Genomic DNA, 5,319 nt, shown 5'->3' on the forward strand with positions numbered 1-5,319 from the left:
CTTTCGGTGTTTTTTTTTTTTTTTTCTGCCCCTTGAAGAGTGACAATTAGAGGATTTATGTGCAGATTGCTCTTTGCTTTTGAGAATAACATCAACTTGCTGTATTTGCTTAGGTAAGTCCAGTGTAGAAACAGGTTCTGAACTTTGTGAAAGCGTTTGTAATGGGAGACACAAGCACTAAGAGTTTTTGCAAAGCGTAGATAACCATACATCATAAATAAAAATGGTAATTGGTGGCCAGGAGACCCTGCCAACATTGTTAACATAGATAGTACATAAAGTGGCCCCAAAAAACGGAGCCTTGGGGCCACTCCTTTTAGTTAAGAAAATGAAATAGAAAAACAAATATTATCTGATTTTAACACCCACTGGGACCTGTCAGTTGAGATATAGTCCAGATCCTAATTCCAACTGCCTTTTTAGAGAATCCAATATGGATCAGTCTTCTTTTGCGTAAATATGGATTACAGAGTCAAAGGCTTTTGGACACCACAAACAAAAAGCGCTGCACAATGTTGCTATTATCAAGAGCTGTCGACGAGATGTCGTTGATCACCTCAGTGTTGCTGTTATGTACTATGACCTTTCCTAAAACCTGACGGAATTACATAAAATGTTTGTTGGAATACAAAAATTCTTCAACTGTTCATTTAGTAAAGATTTCCAAAATTTTGATAAGATGCAAAGTTTTGAATTGGCCTGTAGTTAGTTAAAATTTTGGGTACCACCTTTGAATAACGGGCTGTGTGAACAAAAGCCGATTTCAATTTTAGAATTTGAATAGTGGTCAGACTTAAGTAAAAATATACATCAGAGGTTTTGCTATTAAATCAACTGCAATTTTAGAAAAGTAGGGGATCATTAAGTCAGGTCCTGTGGTTACGTGCATCAAGGATTGTACAATGATTTGGGACTTGACACAAAGAAAAGGAGGAAACTATACGTGATGGCTATCACGAAGGGTTGTTCCGGAACAGTCCAGAGTTTATGGAGGGCGTAGAGAAAGAAATGTTGATTGAAACAAATTTTTACCATTTCAACTTTGTCATAAATATTTGAAGTTATGGACATGTAATTTGGCCAGACTCCGGTGAGGTATTTTCGACAGTGAGAGATTTTTTTATGTTTCCAAAATCTTTTAGGGTCATTAGACTACACAGTTGAATGCCAAGTAGAATTCAGGACTTGGCATTTTTAATTTGTGAGGACACTGTATTTCCTTAATTTCTGAATATCCCAATCGCATGTTTTAAACCAGTTTTCTGCTTCCCCCGGATAGTTCCATCTCATGTAAAGCATTTGCCAAATCTGTGTAAAACCAAGGTGATCTCTACCTTTAAAACTTAAATTTTAAGGGGGCGGCTTATTAACATTGCCATGAAACACTATAGAAAAAGGGACCAAGCTGTTTCAAACATCTGGAATGCGGTCAATTCTGTTCCATTGGCATTAGAAAGATCATGGTAAAATGCCTGTAATTAAAATGGTTTTGTAAATCTCTTTTGTATGACTCGTGGTTTTCTGTTATCCATTTTGGTATTTCTAACAGTGGCTACAATTACAGTGGTCACTGAGATCATTGCAAAAGACCCCAGGTTTGAACAGTATTATGTGGGGCATTTGTTAAATCAGATCAATCAATGTTGACTTTGAGAGAACTTATTATCTGGACGCAAAGTAGGGAGATGCACTCAATTGTGTGTAGTTAATGATCACATACAATTTTTAAAATATCAGCTTTTGGGCTAACCCCAGTCCCTTTAAATCTCCACTTAGTATAGTTCATCTGAGAGCCATCCCCAGTGGACAGGCTTTTGATTGGAAGACTGAATCTCATCCTCCAAACGGACCATGACCTGAACCAAACACCTCACGATGGTGAAGAACTATTTAGAGCAGAAGCAGGCAGCTGGTCTTCTTCTACGGTAATGATGGGCCAGGCATAGCCCCAGACAGGACCCCATGGAGCCATTGGGGGCAGCTGGACCGTATGGTACCAGGAAGTGCACATCCAACCAATCCCAATGGTGGAGCTGCTTCTGGAAGCGGGGGTGACATTTCTCCAGATGACCTCAACAGATTAACGCTAGAAGGCCAAAGGTCTGCCAACGCTGTGTGACCTGCTGCAGACGGAGGGATTCTTGACCAAAGCAGAGTTTGTGTAAAAAATGTTATTTCAAATACAAATCATGATTTCTAACTCGTCAATGTCTCGACTCTATTTCTATTTCATGTCACAACGTTCTGGGGAGAAGACAGGGGACTTTCAGGAAAACACGTTTGAACTTTGAACGGTAGTGTCTATATATTATATATGTAGGGTGGGAAGGTTTAACGCGTATTATCACGTTAACTAATTCATTAATTAACGCCGACATTTTTGTATCGCGCGTTACGCAGAAATAAAGTTTTTTTATGTCTTTATTATTGTAATTTGTTTTGCTCACAGGTTTTGTTAAGACCTGAGGACCGAGAGACTAGCCCACGAGCAATAACAACAGCACCTCTGATTCATAGTTAATAATTACAAACACAAACACAGAAAATCACCAAAAATTGGGGTCTAAAAGTAAAGAGTTATCGGTTACGGGGTTTCTCCGGGTCCTTCTACCCTCACAGGTGGTTTTCTATCCAGCTGGAAATTCAGCCTTTTTCCGGTCCGTTGAGCCATTACATCCACAAAACCGTACATCCAAGATTTATCCACTTTACAATAAACATAAATTCATCGCAATTTGGCTCATTTTTTTTTTGTATGCCGCTAGCTCCCACTCCGTCTCTCCTCTCCGTGTGTTAGGAGGGCACCAGGAAGCAGCATGACAGATGGGAGCAGCCAATATTGGGAGGGGACATGTCAATATATGGGAGACTAACGTTCATCCAAAGAGTATGGAGGGGCTTGAAATGAAAACGAGGCCAATCCTCCAGTCAAACTGTCGTGTGCGATCAAAGATGCTAGTAGGTTACCACAAGTAGAGTATCTACCGTTATAGGAGCATACTGGCTCATGGTTTGATAGATTTGGCTATATTTATATATAAATTTATAATATATTATATTAATATATTAGCTACTGTATTGGGCCTTTTTGAGAGAATGTAAATATTATGGGCTTTATATGAGTAATGTTTATTATGTTTATGTTTGCATATAGCAGACGTTTTAGACACACAGCTGGTGCAGCATGGCTAGTGGTGTAATATCAATAATATTACATTTATGTTATTATTGCATAAGTAAATGGCCATTGAGGGCAAAAAGCGGCTGGACTTTTCTTTTAAAAAAATGTATTTTGTCATTGGAAGTTATGAGATATTCTCACATGGTGACTCCCAAGACATGTGAGAAGGGTTTTAGGAGGTTTTACTGCTCTGTCTGTGATCAATACAATATTCTGGAAGATTCATGTTTCTGTTTATTATTTATTGTCTTAAGTCCTACACCCTTTTTAACTTTGCAAGTGACCTCACTGTAACCCAAAAGATTCCAATCAATAACCCAGTTTGTCCTGAAAAACATGATTTGTCATATCTTGACTGGAGACAACAGGGTGATGTTATCAACGTTATATAAAATAAATCCAGGCGGGACAATAAACTGTAGAAATGGCCTCAGGGCCCAGAGACGTTAAGGGAATACAGACGACTTTCACCCGGAAAAAACAGGTGTCATGTCCTGGGAGAAGTAATGGAGGGGGAAAAAACAAGGACTTCACCAGGCAAAAGGGGTTTCATGTCATGGAGAGTTAAGAAGAAAACACAAGACTTTACCTGGAAAACAGGTTGTTCATGTCCGAGAAGTTAAGAAGAAGAAACACAAGACTTCACCTGGAAACAGGGTGTTCATGTCCTGGAGAGGTTAAGGAGGAAAAACAACGGGACTTTCAACAGGAAAAGTGTTCAGGAGCCTCGAGAAGTTAAGGAGGGGAAAACAGAAAAAGATTTCACCAGGAACAGTGTGTTCATGTCCTGGGAAAAGAAGTTTAGGAGAGAAACAGAAGACTTTTAACAGGAAAACCAGGGTTCATGTCCTGGAGAAGTTAGGAGAAAACACAAGACTTTCACCGGAAAAAAAGGTGTTCATGTCCGGGAGAAGTAAGGAGGAAAACACAAGACTTTCACAGGAACACAGGTGTCATGTCCTGGAGAAGTAGGAGAAACACTAGACTTTCACCAGGAAACAGGTTGTTTATGTCCTGAGAAGTGAAGGAGAAAAACACCAAGGACTTTCAACAGGAAACAGGTGTTAGGTCCTGGAGAAGTTAAGGAGGAAAACACAAGACTTTCCCAGGAACCAGGAGTGTTAGGTCCTGGAGAAGTTAGAGGAGGGAAAAACACCAGACTTTCACCAGGAAAACAGGGTTCATGTCCTGGGAGAAGTTACAGGAGGGAAAACACAAAGACTTCACCAGGAAACAGGTGTTCATGTCCTAGAAGGAAGTTAAGGAGAAAACCACAAGACTTCACCCAGGAAAACAGGTGTTCGTGGCCGGGAGAAGTTAAGGGGAAAAGGGGGGGGGGGGAAAGAAAACACAAGACTTTCCCAGGGAAACAGAGTGTTCGTTGTCCTGGAGAAGTAAGGAGGAAAACACCAGGACTTCACCAGGAAAACAGGTGTGTCGGGTCCTGGAATAATTAAGGAGGGGAAAACACAAGACTGTCTCCAGGAAACAGGTGTTCAGTCCTGGAGGCAGTTAAGGGAGAAAACCAGAAGCACTCACCAGGAAACAGGGTGTCGTGCTGGAGAAGTTAAGGCAGAAAACACAAGACTTTCACCAGGAAACAGGTGTTCGTGTCCTGGAGAAGTTAAGGAGAAAACACAAGACTTTCACCAGGAAAAAGGTGTTCGTTTGTCCTGGAAAGTTAAGGAGAAAAAACCACCAGACTTTCACCAGGAACAGGATTAGTGTCTGGAGAGTAAGGAGAAACACAAGACTTTCACCAGAAACAGGTGTCATGTCCTGGAGAAGTAAGGAGGAAAACACCAGACGTTCACCAGGGAACAAAACAGGTTGGTCATGTCCTGGACGAAGTTAAAAGGAGAAAACACCAGCGTTCTCCAGGGAAACATGTTGTGCGTGTCTGGAGAAGTTAAGGAGAAAAACACCAGACTTTCACAAGTAGGAAACAGGGTTCGTTGGTCTGTAGAAGTTAAGGAGGTAAAAAACACCAGACTTTCACAGGAAACAGGTGTTCGTTGTCCTGAGAAGTTAAGGAGAAAAACACCAGATCTTTTTCACCAGGAAACAGGTATCTCGGTCGGGAGAAGTAAGGAGGAAAACACCAGAATTTCTCCAGGAAACAGGTGTTAGTGTCCTGC

This window comes from Etheostoma spectabile, unplaced genomic scaffold (assembly GCF_008692095.1).
Source record: "Etheostoma spectabile isolate EspeVRDwgs_2016 unplaced genomic scaffold, UIUC_Espe_1.0 scaffold121, whole genome shotgun sequence".
Classification (NCBI taxonomy): domain Eukaryota; kingdom Metazoa; phylum Chordata; class Actinopteri; order Perciformes; family Percidae; genus Etheostoma; species Etheostoma spectabile.